Source organism: Staurois parvus, unplaced genomic scaffold (assembly GCF_062004578.1).
Source record: "Staurois parvus isolate SC_StPar_1 unplaced genomic scaffold, SC_StPar_1.0 ptg000011l, whole genome shotgun sequence".
Lineage (NCBI taxonomy): Eukaryota > Metazoa > Chordata > Amphibia > Anura > Ranidae > Staurois > Staurois parvus.
This window is the reverse complement of record NW_028317807.1, coordinates 15,019,252-15,038,444: the sequence shown is the minus strand read 5'-3', so window position 1 is coordinate 15,038,444 and position 19,193 is coordinate 15,019,252.

The window sequence follows — 19,193 nt, the reverse complement described above, 5'->3', positions numbered from 1 at the left end:
TTTTATTTGAATCCCTTGGTCAAAAATGGCACTGCCCAGAGACAATAGATTCTTTCTCCAGTTTTGACATTTTTAACCAAAAGATGACAAGCCTGCCCACCACGACAAGGTAGACTCTTTTAGGGCAGGACCTACACTGAACTACACTACGCTAACCTACTCCATGATAGTCATCGTATTTTTAGTGTTAGATGCCTGTTTGTAAAAAGCCTCATCCTACAACCTGCCTTCTTCCTTTCCAGACTTGTTTACTAAGATCCACATAAGAACAACCCTTTTCATTCACAAAACAGAGAACAGATTTAAAATGGTTGTTGCTCTTATCTTATGGCGGGTGATGCAGTCATCAGCAATGATCATCTGTAACGTCCCAACACATTTCCCCTTCTTTAATCAATGCAGAGCTCTCTTCTACATAGATGTCTTCAGTCTGAAAGTTCTAAAGCAGTTTAATTGCAGTGAAGTTTGTTTTACAATCAACTGCCTTTGTCGCCCTCCTCATCCTACCAATGCTCAGGTTTACTGACATAGAAAAATGCTCAAAATAGTATGTTACAATAATTCATTGCATGACAAATAAAAAATGAGGGCTTTTTTTAGAATTAAAATTCCAAAACATCTGAATGGAGCCCATGGCAGCAACAGGGGGAATGACAACCCTCAGGGTACTGTGGTCACCCCCTGAAGGAGGACACCCCACCCACATTCCACCTATCAGGCCATGCACAACACCACAGTTATCCCACCAGACCGCACCCAACTGGGAGGAGATGCAATCAATCCTGAACTTCGTGAACCCTTCAGGAAGGCCAAGGCTTCCTGAGAGCTATGCGCCACCAACATTCCTGTCCTGCCACAGTTTCAGAGCTCTCCAAAGACGTAGCCTCACTCCATTCATCTAGGCTCAGAATGTCTACTTTTTGCCTAAAAAAGCCTGTGCTAATATACTATTACGAGCATTATTTCTATGTTGGTAACATTGAAGACTGACCAGAAAAGAAAAAGAATGAGCAAAACAGACCTATGACAGCAGACCTAACAGCATGAGGACCCAAAGAGAAAGGCGCCACCCTACCTGGAGAGCTGATCAACAGCTGTGGTCAGCAGAGAAATCTCCAGAGTTGTGCCGTGGCCAGCAAGTTTCCTCCTTTAAACATTAGATCAGAGAAATGTTGCCGGCATGAAATAGAAGGAATAAACGTGTAACATTAAAAATGACTGTCTCTATCTTTTTTTCTATAAATATAGACATAGAACTATTTTTTTCTGCTCTGCCCATATGAAATCTACGAGTCTTTTAGTTGAATCCCTTGGTCAAAAATGGCACTGCCCAGAGACAATAGATTCTTTCTCCAGTTTTGACATTTTTAACCAAAAGATGACAAGCCTGCCCACCACGACAAGGTAGACTCTTTTAGGGCAGGACCTACACTGAACTACACTACGCTAACCTACTCCATGCTAGTCATCGTATTTTTAGTGTTAGATGCCTGTTTGTAAAAAGCCTCATCCTACAACCTGCCTTCTTCCTTTCCAGACTTGTTTACTAAGATCCACATAAGAACAACCCTTTTCATTCACAAAACAGAGAACAGATTTAAAATGGTTGTTGCTCTTATCTTATGGCGGGTGATGCAGTAATCAGCAATGATCATCTGTAACGTCCCAACACATTTCCCCTTCTTTAATCAATGCAGAGCTCTCTTCCACATAGATGTCTTCAGTCTGAAAGTTCTAAAGCAGTTTAATTGCAGTGAAGTTTGTTTTACAATCAACTGCCTTTGTCGCCCTCCTCATCCTACCAATGCTCAGGTTTACTGACATAGAAAAATGCTCAAAATAGTATGTTACAATAATTCATTGCATGACAAATAAAAAATGAGGGCTTTTTTTAGAATTAAAATTCCAAAACATCTGAATGGAGCCCATGGCAGCAACAGGGGGAATGACAACCCTCAGGGTACTGTGGTCACCCCCTGAAGGAGGACACCCCACCCACATTCCACCTATCAGGCCATGCACAACACCACAGTTATCCCACCAGACCGCACCCAACTGGGAGGAGATGCAATCAATCCTGAACTTCGTGAACCCTTCAGGAAGGCCAAGGCTTCCTGAGAGCTATGCGCCACCAACATTCCTGTCCTGCCACAGTTTCAGAGCTCTCCAAAGACGTAGCCTCACTCCATTCATCTAGGCTCAGAATGTCTACTTTTCGCCTAAAAAACCTGTGCTAATATACTATTACGAGCATTATTTCTATGTTGGTAACATTGAAGACTGACCAGAAAAGAAAAAGAATGAGCAAAACAGTCCTATGACAACAGACCTAATAGCATGAGGAGCCAAAGAGAAAAGCGCCACCCTACCTGGAGAGCTGATCAACAGCTGTGGTCAGCAGAGAAATCTCCAGAGTTGTGCCGTGGCCAACAAGTTTCCTCCTTTAAACATTAGATCAGAGAAATGTTGCCAGCATGAAATAGAAAGAATAAATGTGTAACATTAAAAATGACTGCCTCTATCTTTTTTTCTATAATATAGACATAGAACTATTTTTTTCTGCTCTGCCCATATGAAATCTACAAGTCTTTTAGTTGAATCCCTTGGTCAACAATGGCACTGCCCAGAGACAATAGATTCTTTCTCCAGTTTTGACATTTTTAACCAAAAGATGACAAGCCTGCCCACCACGACAAGGTAGACTCTTTTAGGGCAGGACCTACACTGAACTACACTACGCTAACCTACTCCATGCTAGTCATCGTATTTTTAGTGTTAGATGCCTGTTTGTAAAAAGCCTCATCCTACAACCTGCCTTCTTCCTTTCCAGACTTGTTTACTGAGATCCACATAAGAAAAACCTTTTTCATTCACAAAACAGAGAACAGATTTAAAATGGTTGTTGCTCTTATCTTATGGCGGGTGATGCAGTCATCAGCAATGATCATCTGTAACGTCCCAACACATTTCCCCTTCTTTAATCAATGCAGAGCTCTCTTCCACATAGATGTCTTCAGTCTGAAAGTTCTAAAGCAGTTTAATTGCAGTGAAGTTTGTTTTACAATCAACTGCCTTTGTCGCCCTCCTCATCCTACCAATGCTCAGGTTTACTGACATAGAAAAATGCTCAAAATAGTATGTTACAATAATTCATTGCATGACAAATAAAAAATGAGGGCTTTTTTTAGAATTAAAATTCCAAAACATCTGAATGGAGCCCATGGCAGCAACAGGGGGAATGACAACCCTCAGGGTACTGTGGTCACCCCCTGAAGGAGGACACCCCACCCACATTCCACCTATCAGGCCATGCACAACACCACAGTTATCCCACCAGACCGCACCCAACTGGGAGGAGATGCAATCAATCCTGAACTTCGTGAACCCTTCAGGAAGGCCAAGGCTTCCTGAGAGCTATGCGCCACCAACATTCCTGTCCTGCCACAGTTTCAGAGCTCTCCAAAGACGTAGCCTCACTCCATTCATCTAGGCTCAGAATGTCTACTTTTCGCCTAAAAAACCTGTGCTAATATACTATTACGAGCATTATTTCTATGTTGGTAACATTGAAGACTGACCAGAAAAGAAAAAGAATGAGCAAAACAGTCCTATGACAACAGACCTAATAGCATGAGGAGCCAAAGAGAAAGGCGCCACCCTACCTGGAGAGCTGATCAACAGCTGTGGTCACTAGAGAAATCTTCAGAGTTGTGCCGTGGCCAGCAAGTTTCCTCCTTTAAACATTAGATCAGAGAAATGTTGCCGGCATGAAATAGAAGGAATAAACGTGTAACATTAAAAATGACTGCCTCTATCTTTTTTTCTATAAATATAGACATAGAACTATTTTTTTCTGCTCTGCCCATATGAAATCTACGAGTCTTTTAGTTGAATCCCTTGGTCAAAAATGGCACTGCCCAGAGACAATAGATTCTTTCTCCAGTTTTGACATTTTTAACCAAAAGATGACAAGCCTGCCCACCACGACAAGGTAGACTCTTTTAGGGCAGGACCTACACTGAACTACACTACGCTAACCTACTCCATGCTAGTCATCGTATTTTTAGTGTTAGATGCCTGTTTGTAAAAAGCCTCATCCTACAACCTGCCTTCTTCCTTTCCAGACTTGTTTACTGAGATCCACATAAGAAAAACCTTTTTCATTCACAAAACAGAGAACAGATTTAAAATGGTTGTTGCTCTTATCTTATGGCGGGTGATGCAGTCATCAGCAATGATCATCTGTAACGTCCCAACACATTTCCCCTTCTTTAATCAATGCAGAGCTCTCTTCCACATAGATGTCTTCAGTCTGAAAGTTCTAAAGCAGTTTAATTGCAGTGAAGTTTGTTTTACAATCAACTGCCTTTGTCGCCCTCCTCATCCTACCAATGCTCAGGTTTACTGACATAGAAAAATGCTCAAAATAGTATGTTACAATAATTCATTGCATGACAAATAAAAAATGAGGGCTTTTTTTAGAATTAAAATTCCAAAACATCTGAATGGAGCCCATGGCAGCAACAGGGGGAATGACAACCCTCAGGGTACTGTGGTCACCCCCTGAAGGAGGACACCCCACCCACATTCCACCTATCAGGCCATGCACAACACCACAGTTATCCCACCAGACCGCACCCAACTGGGAGGAGATGCAATCAATCCTGAACTTCGTGAACCCTTCAGGAAGGCCAAGGCTTCCTGAGAGCTATGCGCCACCAACATTCCTGTCCTGCCACAGTTTCAGAGCTCTCCAAAGACGTAGCCTCACTCCATTCATCTAGGCTCAGAATGTCTACTTTTCGCCTAAAAAACCTGTGCTAATATACTATTACGAGCATTATTTCTATGTTGGTAACATTGAAGACTGACCAGAAAAGAAAAAGAATGAGCAAAACAGTCCTATGACAACAGACCTAATAGCATGAGGAGCCAAAGAGAAAAGCGCCACCCTACCTGGAGAGCTGATCAACAGCTGTGGTCAGCAGAGAAATCTCCAGAGTTGTGCCGTGGCCAGCAAGTTTCCTCCTTTAAACATTAGATCAGAGAAATGTTGCCAGCATGAAATAGAAAGAATAAATGTGTAACATTAAAAATGACTGCCTCTATCTTTTTTTCTATAATATAGACATAGAACTATTTTTTTCTGCTCTGCCCATATGAAATCTACAAGTCTTTTAGTTGAATCCCTTGGTCAACAATGGCACTGCCCAGAGACAATAGATTCTTTCTCCAGTTTTGACATTTTTAACCAAAAGATGACAAGCCTGCCCACCACGACAAGGTAGACTCTTTTAGGGCAGGACCTACACTGAACTACACTACGCTAACCTACTCCATGCTAGTCATCGTATTTTTAGTGTTAGATGCCTGTTTGTAAAAAGCCTCATCCTACAACCTGCCTTCTTCCTTTCCAGACTTGTTTACTGAGATCCACATAAGAAAAACCTTTTTCATTCACAAAACAGAGAACAGATTTAAAATGGTTGTTGCTCTTATCTTATGGCGGGTGATGCAGTCATCAGCAATGATCATCTGTAACGTCCCAACACATTTCCCCTTCTTTAATCAATGCAGAGCTCTCTTCCACATAGATGTCTTCAGTCTGAAAGTTCTAAAGCAGTTTAATTGCAGTGAAGTTTGTTTTACAATCAACTGCCTTTGTCGCCCTCCTCATCCTACCAATGCTCAGGTTTACTGACATAGAAAAATGCTCAAAATAGTATGTTACAATAATTCATTGCATGACAAATAAAAAATGAGGGCTTTTTTTAGAATTAAAATTCCAAAACATCTGAATGGAGCCCATGGCAGCAACAGGGGGAATGACAACCCTCAGGGTACTGTGGTCACCCCCTGAAGGAGGACACCCCACCCACATTCCACCTATCAGGCCATGCACAACACCACAGTTATCCCACCAGACCGCACCCAACTGGGAGGAGATGCAATCAATCCTGAACTTCGTGAACCCTTCAGGAAGGCCAAGGCTTCCTGAGAGCTATGCGCCACCAACATTCCTGTCCTGCCACAGTTTCAGAGCTCTCCAAAGACGTAGCCTCACTCCATTCATCTAGGCTCAGAATGTCTACTTTTCGCCTAAAAAACCTGTGCTAATATACTATTACGAGCATTATTTCTATGTTGGTAACATTGAAGACTGACCAGAAAAGAAAAAGAATGAGCAAAACAGTGCTATGACAACAGACCTAATAGCATGAGGAGCCAAAGAGAAAGGCGCCACCCTACCTGGAGAGCTGATCAACAGCTGTGGTCACTAGAGAAATCTTCAGAGTTGTGCCGTGGCCAGCAAGTTTCCTCCTTTAAACATTAGATCAGAGAAATGTTGCCGGCATGAAATAGAAGGAATAAACGTGTAACATTAAAAATGACTGCCTCTATCTTTTTTTCTATAAATATAGACATAGAACTATTTTTTTCTGCTCTGCCCATATGAAATCTACGAGTCTTTTAGTTGAATCCCTTGGTCAAAAATGGCACTGCCCAGAGACAATAGATTCTTTCTCCAGTTTTGACATTTTTAACCAAAAGATGACAAGCCTGCCCACCACGACAAGGTAGACTCTTTTAGGGCAGGACCTACACTGAACTACACTACGCTAACCTACTCAATGCTAGTCATCGTATTTTTAGTGTTAGATGCCTGTTTGTAAAAAGCCTCATCCTACAACCTGCCTTCTTCCTTTCCAGACTTGTTTACTGAGATCCACATAAGAAAAACCTTTTTCATTCACAAAACAGAGAACAGATTTAAAATGGTTGTTGCTCTTATCTTATGGCGGGTGATGCAGTCATCAGCAATGATCATCTGTAACGTCCCAACACATTTCCCCTTCTTTAATCAATGCAGAGCTCTCTTCCACATAGATGTCTTCAGTCTGAAAGTTCTAAAGCAGTTTAATTGCAGTGAAGTTTGTTTTACAATCAACTGCCTTTGTCGCCCTCCTCATCCTACCAATGCTCAGGTTTACTGACATAGCAAAATGCTCAAAATAGTATGTTACAATAATTCATTGCATGACAAATAAAAAATGAGGGCTTTTTTTAGAATTAAAATTCCAAAACATCTGAATGGAGCCCATGGCAGCAACAGGGGGAATGACAACCCTCAGGGTACTGTGGTCACCCCCTGAAGGAGGACACCCCACCCACATTCCACCTATCAGGCCATGCACAACACCACAGTTATCCCACCAGACCGCACCCAACTGGGAGGAGATGCAATCAATCCTGAACTTCGTGAACCCTTCAGGAAGGCCAAGGCTTCCTGAGAGCTATGCGCCACCAACATTCCTGTCCTGCCACAGTTTCAGAGCTCTCCAAAGACGTAGCCTCACTCCATTCATCTAGGCTCAGAATGTCTACTTTTCGCCTAAAAAACCTGTGCTAATATACTATTACGAGCATTATTTCTATGTTGGTAACATTGAAGACTGACCAGAAAAGAAAAAGAATGAGCAAAACAGTCCTATGACAACAGACCTAATAGCATGAGGAGCCAAAGAGAAAGGCGCCACCCTACCTGGAGAGCTGATCAACAGCTGTGGTCACTAGAGAAATCTTCAGAGTTGTGCCGTGGCCAGCAAGTTTCCTCCTTTAAACATTAGATCAGAGAAATGTTGCCGGCATGAAATAGAAGGAATAAACGTGTAACATTAAAAATGACTGCCTCTATCTTTTTTTCTATAAATATAGACATAGAACTATTTTTTTCTGCTCTGCCCATATGAAATCTACGAGTCTTTTAGTTGAATCCCTTGGTCAACAATGGCACTGCCCAGAGACAATAGATTCTTTCTCCAGTTTTGACATTTTTAACCAAAAGATGACAAGCCTGCCCACCACGACAAGGTAGACTCTTTTAGGGCAGGACCTACACTGAACTACACTACGCTAGCCTACTCCATGCTAGTCATCGTATTTTTAGTGTTAGATGCCTGTTTGTAAAAAGCCTCATCCTACAACCTGCCTTCTTCCTTTCCAGACTTGTTTACTGAGATCCACATAAGAACAACCCTTTTCATTCACAAAACAGAGAACAGATTTAAAATGGTTGTTGCTCTTATCTTATGGCGGGTGGTGCAGTCATCAGCAATGATCATCTGTAACGTCCCAACACATTTCCCCTTCTTTAATCAATGCAGAGCTCTCTTCCACATAGATGTCTTCAGTCTGAAAGTTCTAAAGCAGTTTAATTGCAGTGAAGTTTGTTTTACAATCAACTGCCTTTGTCGCCCTCCTCATCCTACCAATGCTCAGGTTTACTGACATAGAAAAATGCTCAAAATAGTATGTTACAATAATTCATTGCATGACAAATAAAAAATGAGGGCTTTTTTTAGAATTAAAATTCCAAAACATCTGAATGGAGCCCATGGCAGCAACAGGGGGAATGACAACCCTCAGGGTACTGTGGTCACCCCCTGAAGGAGGACACCCCACCCACATTCCACCTATCAGGCCATGCACAACACCACAGTTATCCCACCAGACCGCACCCAACTGGGAGGAGATGCAATCAATCCTGAACTTCGTGAACCCTTCAGGAAGGCCAAGGCTTCCTGAGAGCTATGCGCCACCAACATTCCTGTCCTGCCACAGTTTCAGATCTCTCCAAAGACGTAGACTCACTCCATTCATCTAGGCTCAGAATGTCTACTTTTCGCCTAAAAAAACCTGTGCTAATATACTATTACGAGCATTATTTCTATGTTGGTAACATTGAAGACTGACCAGAAAAGAAAAAGAATGAGCAAAACAGTCCTATGACAGCAGACCTAACAGCATGAGGAGCCAAAGAGAAAGGAGCCACCCTACCTGGAGAGCTGATCAACAGCTGTGGTCAGCAGAGAAATCTCCAGAGTTGTGCCGTGGCCAACAAGTTTCCTCCTTTAAACATTAGATCAGAGAAATGTTGCCGGCATGAAATAGAAGGAATAAACGTGTAACATTAAAAATGACTGCCTCTATCTTTTTTTCTATAAATATAGACATAGAACTATTTTTTTCTGCTCTGCCCATATGAAATCTACGAGTCTTTTAGTTGAATCCCTTGGTCAACAATGGCACTGCCCAGAGACAATAGATTCTTTCTCCAGTTTTGACATTTTTAACCAAAAGATGACAAGCCTGCCCACCACGACAAGGTAGACTCTTTTAGGGCAGGACCTACACTGAACTACACTACGCTAGCCTACTCCATGCTAGTCATCGTATTTTTAGTGTTAGATGCCTGTTTGTAAAAAGCCTCATCCTACAACCTGCCTTCTTCCTTTCCAGACTTGTTTACTGAGATCCACATAAGAACAACCCTTTTCATTCACAAAACAGAGAACAGATTTAAAATGGTTGTTGCTCTTATCTTATGGCGGGTGGTGTAGTCATCAGCAATGATCATCTGTAACGTCCCAACACATTTCCCCTTCTTTAATCAATGCAGAGCTCTCTTCCACATAGATGTCTTCAGTCTGAAAGTTCTAAAGCAGTTTAATTGCAGTGAAGTTTGTTTTACAATCAACTGCCTTTGTCGCCCTCCTCATCCTACCAATGCTCAGGTTTACTGACATAGAAAAATGCTCAAAATAGTATGTTACAATAATTCATTGCATGACAAATAAAAAATGAGGGCTTTTTTTAGAATTAAAATTCCAAAACATCTGAATGGAGCCCATGGCAGCAACAGGGGGAATGACAACCCTCAGGGTACTGTGGTCACCCCCTGAAGGAGGACACCCCACCCACATTCCACCTATCAGGCCATGCACAACACCACAGTTATCCCACCAGACCGCACCCAACTGGGAGGAGATGCAATCAATCCTGAACTTCGTGAACCCTTCAGGAAGGCCAAGGCTTCCTGAGAGCTATGCGCCACCAACATTCCTGTCCTGCCACAGTTTCAGATCTCTCCAAAGACGTAGACTCACTCCATTCATCTAGGCTCAGAATGTCTACTTTTCGCCTAAAAAAACCTGTGCTAATATACTATTACGAGCATTATTTCTATGTTGGTAACATTGAAGACTGACCAGAAAAGAAAAAGAATGAGCAAAACAGTCCTATGACAGCAGACCTAACAGCATGAGGAGCCAAAGAGAAAGGCGCCACCCTACCTGGAGAGCTGATCAACAGCTGTGGTCAGCAGAGAAATCTCCAGAGTTGTGCCGTGGCCAACAAGATTCCTCCTTTAAACATTAGATCAGAGAAATGTTGCCGGCATGAAATAGAAGGAATAAACGTGTAACATTAAAAATGACTGTCTCTATCTTTTTTTCTATAAATATAGACATAGAACTATTTTTTTCTGCTCTGCCCATATGAAATCGACGAGTCTTTTAGTTGAATCCCTTGGTCAAAAATGGCACTGCCCAGAGACAATAGATTCTTTCTCCAGTTTTGACATTTTTAACCAAAAGATGACAAGCCTGCCCACCACGACAAGGTAGACTCTTTTAGGGCAGGACCTACACTGAACTACACTACGCTAGCCTACTCCATGCTAGTCATCGTATTTTTAGTGTTAGATGCCTGTTTGTAAAAAGCCTCATCCTACAACCTGCCTTCTTCCTTTCCAGACTTGTTTACTGAGATCCACATAAGAACAACCCTTTTCATTCACAAAACAGAGAACAGATTTAAAATGGTTGTTGCTCTTATCTTATGGCGGGTGGTGCAGTCATCAGCAATGATCATCTGTAACGTCCCAACACATTTCCCCTTCTTTAATCAATGCAGAGCTCTCTTCCACATAGATGTCTTCAGTCTGAAAGTTCTAAAGCAGTTTAATTGCAGTGAAGTTTGTTTTACAATCAACTGCCTTTGTCGCCCTCCTCATCCTACCAATGCTCAGGTTTACTGACATAGAAAAATGCTCAAAATAGTATGTTACAATAATTCATTGCATGACAAATAAAAAATGAGGGCTTTTTTTAGAATTAAAATTCCAAAACATCTGAATGGAGCCCATGGCAGCAACAGGGGGAATGACAACCCTCAGGGTACTGTGGTCACCCCCTGAAGGAGGACACCCCACCCACATTCCACCTATCAGGCCATGCACAACACCACAGTTATCCCACCAGACCGCACCCAACTGGGAGGAGATGCAATCAATCCTGAACTTCGTGAACCCTTCAGGAAGGCCAAGGCTTCCTGAGAGCTATGCGCCACCAACATTCCTGTCCTGCCACAGTTTCAGATCTCTCCAAAGACGTAGACTCACTCCATTCATCTAGGCTCAGAATGTCTACTTTTCGCCTAAAAAAACCTGTGCTAATATACTATTACGAGCATTATTTCTATGTTGGTAACATTGAAGACTGACAAGAAAAGAAAAAGAATGAGCAAAACAGTCCTATGACAGCAGACCTAACAGCATGAGGAGCCAAAGAGAAAGGCGCCACCCTACCTGGAGAGCTGATCAACAGCTGTGGTCAGCAGAGAAATCTCCAGAGTTGTGCCGTGGCCAACAAGTTTCCTCCTTTAAACATTAGATCAGAGAAATGTTGCCGGCATGAAATAGAAGGAATAAACGTGTAACATTAAAAATGACTGCCTCTATCTTTTTTTCTATAAATATAGACATAGAACTATTTTTTTCTGCTCTGCCCATATGAAATCTACGAGTCTTTTAGTTGAATCCCTTGGTCAACAATGGCACTGCCCAGAGACAATAGATTCTTTCTCCAGTTTTGACATTTTTAACCAAAAGATGACAAGCCTGCCCACCACGACAAGGTAGACTCTTTTAGGGCAGGACCTACACTGAACTACACTACGCTAGCCTACTCCATGCTAGTCATCGTATTTTTAGTGTTAGATGCCTGTTTGTAAAAAGCCTCATCCTACAACCTGCCTTCTTCCTTTCCAGACTTGTTTACTGAGATCCACATAAGAACAACCCTTTTCATTCACAAAACAGAGAACAGATTTAAAATGGTTGTTGCTCTTATCTTATGGCGGGTGGTGCAGTCATCAGCAATGATCATCTGTAACGTCCCAACACATTTCCCCTTCTTTAATCAATGCAGAGCTCTCTTCCACATAGATGTCTTCAGTCTGAAAGTTCTAAAGCAGTTTAATTGCAGTGAAGTTTGTTTTACAATCAACTGCCTTTGTCGCCCTCCTCATCCTACCAATGCTCAGGTTTACTGACATAGAAAAATGCTCAAAATAGTATGTTACAATAATTCATTGCATGACAAATAAAAAATGAGGGCTTTTTTTAGAATTAAAATTCCAAAACATCTGAATGGAGCCCATGGCAGCAACAGGGGGAATGACAACCCTCAGGGTACTGTGGTCACCCCCTGAAGGAGGACACCCCACCCACATTCCACCTATCAGGCCATGCACAACACCACAGTTATCCCACCAGACCGCACCCAACTGGGAGGAGATGCAATCAATCCTGAACTTCGTGAACCCTTCAGGAAGGCCAAGGCTTCCTGAGAGCTATGCGCCACCAACATTCCTGTCCTGCCACAGTTTCAGATCTCTCCAAAGACGTAGACTCACTCCATTCATCTAGGCTCAGAATGTCTACTTTTCGCCTAAAAAAACCTGTGCTAATATACTATTACGAGCATTATTTCTATGTTGGTAACATTGAAGACTGACCAGAAAAGAAAAAGAATGAGCAAAACAGTCCTATGACAGCAGACCTAACAGCATGAGGAGCCAAAGAGAAAGGAGCCACCCTACCTGGAGAGCTGATCAACAGCTGTGGTCAGCAGAGAAATCTCCAGAGTTGTGCCGTGGCCAACAAGTTTCCTCCTTTAAACATTAGATCAGAGAAATGTTGCCGGCATGAAATAGAAGGAATAAACGTGTAACATTAAAAATGACTGCCTCTATCTTTTTTTCTATAAATATAGACATAGAACTATTTTTTTCTGCTCTGCCCATATGAAATCTACGAGTCTTTTAGTTGAATCCCTTGGTCAACAATGGCACTGCCCAGAGACAATAGATTCTTTCTCCAGTTTTGACATTTTTAACCAAAAGATGACAAGCCTGCCCACCACGACAAGGTAGACTCTTTTAGGGCAGGACCTACACTGAACTACACTACGCTAGCCTACTCCATGCTAGTCATCGTATTTTTAGTGTTAGATGCCTGTTTGTAAAAAGCCTCATCCTACAACCTGCCTTCTTCCTTTCCAGACTTGTTTACTGAGATCCACATAAGAACAACCCTTTTCATTCACAAAACAGAGAACAGATTTAAAATGGTTGTTGCTCTTATCTTATGGCGGGTGGTGTAGTCATCAGCAATGATCATCTGTAACGTCCCAACACATTTCCCCTTCTTTAATCAATGCAGAGCTCTCTTCCACATAGATGTCTTCAGTCTGAAAGTTCTAAAGCAGTTTAATTGCAGTGAAGTTTGTTTTACAATCAACTGCCTTTGTCGCCCTCCTCATCCTACCAATGCTCAGGTTTACTGACATAGAAAAATGCTCAAAATAGTATGTTACAATAATTCATTGCATGACAAATAAAAAATGAGGGCTTTTTTTAGAATTAAAATTCCAAAACATCTGAATGGAGCCCATGGCAGCAACAGGGGGAATGACAACCCTCAGGGTACTGTGGTCACCCCCTGAAGGAGGACACCCCACCCACATTCCACCTATCAGGCCATGCACAACACCACAGTTATCCCACCAGACCGCACCCAACTGGGAGGAGATGCAATCAATCCTGAACTTCGTGAACCCTTCAGGAAGGCCAAGGCTTCCTGAGAGCTATGCGCCACCAACATTCCTGTCCTGCCACAGTTTCAGATCTCTCCAAAGACGTAGACTCACTCCATTCATCTAGGCTCAGAATGTCTACTTTTCGCCTAAAAAAACCTGTGCTAATATACTATTACGAGCATTATTTCTATGTTGGTAACATTGAAGACTGACCAGAAAAGAAAAAGAATGAGCAAAACAGTCCTATGACAGCAGACCTAACAGCATGAGGAGCCAAAGAGAAAGGCGCCACCCTACCTGGAGAGCTGATCAACAGCTGTGGTCAGCAGAGAAATCTCCAGAGTTGTGCCGTGGCCAACAAGATTCCTCCTTTAAACATTAGATCAGACAAATGTTGCCGGCATGAAATAGAAGGAATAAACGTGTAACATTAAAAATGACTGTCTCTATCTTTTTTTCTATAAATATAGACATAGAACTATTTTTTTCTGCTCTGCCCATATGAAATCGACGAGTCTTTTAGTTGAATCCCTTGGTCAAAAATGGCACTGCCCAGAGACAATAGATTCTTTCTCCAGTTTTGACATTTTTAACCAAAAGATGACAAGCCTGCCCACCACGACAAGGTAGACTCTTTTAGGGCAGGACCTACACTGAACTACACTACGCTAGCCTACTCCATGCTAGTCATCGTATTTTTAGTGTTAGATGCCTGTTTGTAAAAAGCCTCATCCTACAACCTGCCTTCTTCCTTTCCAGACTTGTTTACTGAGATCCACATAAGAACAACCCTTTTCATTCACAAAACAGAGAACAGATTTAAAATGGTTGTTGCTCTTATCTTATGGCGGGTGGTGCAGTCATCAGCAATGATCATCTGTAACGTCCCAACACATTTCCCCTTCTTTAATCAATGCAGAGCTCTCTTCCACATAGATGTCTTCAGTCTGAAAGTTCTAAAGCAGTTTAATTGCAGTGAAGTTTGTTTTACAATCAACTGCCTTTGTCGCCCTCCTCATCCTACCAATGCTCAGGTTTACTGACATAGAAAAATGCTCAAAATAGTATGTTACAATAATTCATTGCATGACAAATAAAAAATGAGGGCTTTTTTTAGAATTAAAATTCCAAAACATCTGAATGGAGCCCATGGCAGCAACAGGGGGAATGACAACCCTCAGGGTACTGTGGTCACCCCCTGAAGGAGGACACCCCACCCACATTCCACCTATCAGGCCATGCACAACACCACAGTTATCCCACCAGACCGCACCCAACTGGGAGGAGATGCAATCAATCCTGAACTTCGTGAACCCTTCAGGAAGGCCAAGGCTTCCTGAGAGCTATGCGCCACCAACATTCCTGTCCTGCCACAGTTTCAGATCTCTCCAAAGACGTAGACTCACTCCATTCATCTAGGCTCAGAATGTCTACTTTTCGCCTAAAAAAACCTGTGCTAATATACTATTACGAGCATTATTTCTATGTTGGTAACATTGAAGACTGACCAGAAAAGAAAAAGAATGAGCAAAACAGTCCTATGACAGCAGACCTAACAGCATGAGGAGCCAAAGAGAAAGGCGCCACCCTACCTGGAGAGCTGATCAACAGCTGTGGTCAGCAGAGAAATCTCCAGAGTTGTGCCGTGGCCAACAAGATTCCTCCTTTAAACATTAGATCAGACAAATGTTGCCGGCATGAAATAGAAGGAATAAACGTGTAACATTAAAAATGACTGTCTCTATCTTTTTTTCTATAAATATAGACATAGAACTATTTTTTTCTGCTCTGCCCATATGAAATCGACGAGTCTTTTAGTTGAATCCCTTGGTCAAAAATGGCACTGCCCAGAGACAATAGATTCTTTCTCCAGTTTTGACATTTTTAACCAAAAGATGACAAGCCTGCCCACCACGACAAGGTAGACTCTTTTAGGGCAGGACCTACACTGAACTACACTACGCTAGCCTACTCCATGCTAGTCATCGTATTTTTAGTGTTAGATGCCTGTTTGTAAAAAGCCTCATCCTACAACCTGCCTTCTTCCTTTCCAGACTTGTTTACTGAGATCCACATAAGAACAACCCTTTTCATTCACAAAACAGAGAACAGATTTAAAATGGTTGTTGCTCTTATCTTATGGCGGGTGGTGCAGTCATCAGCAATGATCATCTGTAACGTCCCAACACATTTCCCCTTCTTTAATCAATGCAGAGCTCTCTTCCACATAGATGTCTTCAGTCTGAAAGTTCTAAAGCAGTTTAATTGCAGTGAAGTTTGTTTTACAATCAACTGCCTTTGTCGCCCTCCTCATCCTACCAATGCTCAGGTTTACTGACATAGAAAAATGCTCAAAATAGTATGTTACAATAATTCATTGCATGACAAATAAAAAATGAGGGCTTTTTTTAGAATTAAAATTCCAAAACATCTGAATGGAGCCCATGGCAGCAACAGGGGGAATGACAACCCTCAGGGTACTGTGGTCACCCCCTGAAGGAGGACACCCCACCCACATTCCACCTATCAGGCCATGCACAACACCACAGTTATCCCACCAGACCGCACCCAACTGGGAGGAGATGCAATCAATCCTGAACTTCGTGAACCCTTCAGGAAGGCCAAGGCTTCCTGAGAGCTATGCGCCACCAACATTCCTGTCCTGCCACAGTTTCAGATCTCTCCAAAGACGTAGACTCACTCCATTCATCTAGGCTCAGAATGTCTACTTTTCGCCTAAAAAAACCTGTGCTAATATACTATTACGAGCATTATTTCTATGTTGGTAACATTGAAGACTGACAAGAAAAGAAAAAGAATGAGCAAAACAGTCCTATGACAGCAGACCTAACAGCATGAGGAGCCAAAGAGAAAGGCGCCACCCTACCTGGAGAGCTGATCAACAGCTGTGGTCAGCAGAGAAATCTCCAGAGTTGTGCCGTGGCCAACAAGTTTCCTCCTTTAAACATTAGATCAGACAAATGTTGCCGGCATGAAATAGAAGGAATAAACGTGTAACATTAAAAATGACTGTCTCTATCTTTTTTTCTATAAATATAGACATAGAACTATTTTTTTCTGCTCTGCCCATATGAAATCTACGAGTCTTTTAGTTGAATCCCTTGGTCAAAAATGGCACTGCCCAGAGACAATAGATTCTTTCTCCAGTTTTGACATTTTTAACCAAAAGATGACAAGCCTGCCCACCACGACAAGGTAGACTCTTTTAGGGCAGGACCTACACTGAACTACACTACGCTAGCCTACTCCATGCTAGTCATCGTATTTTTAGTGTTAGATGCCTGTTTGTAAAAAGCCTCATCCTACAACCTGCCTTCTTCCTTTCCAGACTTGTTTACTGAGATCCACATAAGAACAACCCTTTTCATTCACAAAACAGAGAACAGATTTAAAATGGTTGTTGCTCTTATCTTATGGCGGGTGGTGCAGTCATCAGCAATGATCATCTGTAACGTCCCAACACATTTCCCCTTCTTTAATCAATGCAGAGCTCTCTTCCACATAGATGTCTTCAGTCTGAAAGTTCTAAAGCAGTTTAATTGCAGTGAAGTTTGTTTTACAATCAACTGCCTTTGTCGCCCTCCTCATCCTACCAATGCTCAGGTTTACTGACATAGAAAAATGCTCAAAATAGTATGTTACAATAATTCATTGCATGACAAATAAAAAATGAGGGCTTTTTTTAGAATTAAAATTCCAAAACATCTGAATGGAGCCCATGGCAGCAACAGGGGGAATGACAACCCTCAGGGTACTGTGGTCACCCCCTGAAGGAGGACACCCCACCCACATTCCACCTATCAGGCCATGCACAACACCACAGTTATCCCACCAGACCGCACCCAACTGGGAGGAGATGCAATCAATCCTGAACTTCGTGAACCCTTCAGGAAGGCCAAGGCTTCCTGAGAGCTATGCGCCACCAACATTCCTGTCCTGCCACAGTTTCAGAGCTCTCCAAAGACGTAGCCTCACTCCATTCATCTAGGCTCAGAATGTCTACTTTTCGCCTAAAAAACCTGTGCTAATATACTATTACGAGCATTATTTCTATGTTGGTAACATTGAAGACTGACCAGAAAAGAAAAAGAATGAGCAAAACAGTCCTATGACAACAGACCTATTAGCATGAGGAGCCAAAGAGAAAGGCGCCACCCTACCTGGAGAGCTGATCAACAGCTGTGGTCACTAGAGAAATCTTCAGAGTTGTGCCGTGGCCAGCAAGTTTCCTCCTTTAAACATTAGATCAGAGAAATGTTGCCGGCATGAAATAGAAGGAATAAACGTGTAACATTAAAAATGACTGCCTCTATCTTTTTTTCTATAAATATAGACATAGAACTATTTTTTTCTGCTCTGCCCATATGAAATCTACGAGTCTTTTAGTTGAATCCCTTGGTCAACAATGGCACTGCCCAGAGACAATAGATTCTTTCTCCAGTTTTGACATTTTTAACCAAAAGATGACAAGCCTGCCCACCACGACAAGGTAGACTCTTTTAGGGCAGGACCTACACTGAACTACACTACGCTAGCCTACTCCATGCTAGTCATCGTATTTTTAGTGTTAGATGCCTGTTTGTAAAAAGCCTCATCCTACAACCTGCCTTCTTCCTTTCCAGACTTGTTTACTGAGATCCACATAAGAACAACCCTTTTCATTCACAAAACAGAGAACAGATTTAAAATGGTTGTTGCTCTTATCTTATGGCGGGTGGTGCAGTCATCAGCAATGATCATCTGTAACGTCCCAACACATTTCCCCTTCTTTAATCAATGCAGAGCTCTCTTCCACATAGATGTCTTCAGTCTGAAAGTTCTAAAGCAGTTTAATTGCAGTGAAGTTTGTTTTACAATCAACTGCCTTTGTCGCCCTCCTCATCCTACCAATGCTCAGGTTTACTGACATAGAAAAATGCTCAAAATAGTATGTTACAATAATTCATTGCATGACAAATAAAAAATGAGGGCTTTTTTTAGAATTAAAATTCCAAAACATCTGAATGGAGCCCATGGCAGCAACAGGGGGAATGACAACCCTCAGGGTACTGTGGTCACCCCCTGAAGGAGGACACCCCACCCACATTCCACCTATCAGGCCATGCACAACACCACAGTTATCCCACCAGACCGCACCCAACTGGGAGGAGATGCAATCAATCCTGAACTTCGTGAACCCTTCAGGAAGGCCAAGGCTTCCTGAGAGCTATGCGCCACCAACATTCCTGTCCTGCCACAGTTTCAGATCTCTCCAAAGACGTAGACTCACTCCATTCATCTAGGCTCAGAATGTCTACTTTTCGCCTAAAAAAACCTGTGCTAATATACTATTACGAGCATTATTTCTATGTTGGTAACATTGAAGACTGACCAGAAAAGAAAAAGAATGAGCAAAACAGTCCTATGACAGCAGACCTAACAGCATGAGGAGCCAAAGAGAAAGGAGCCACC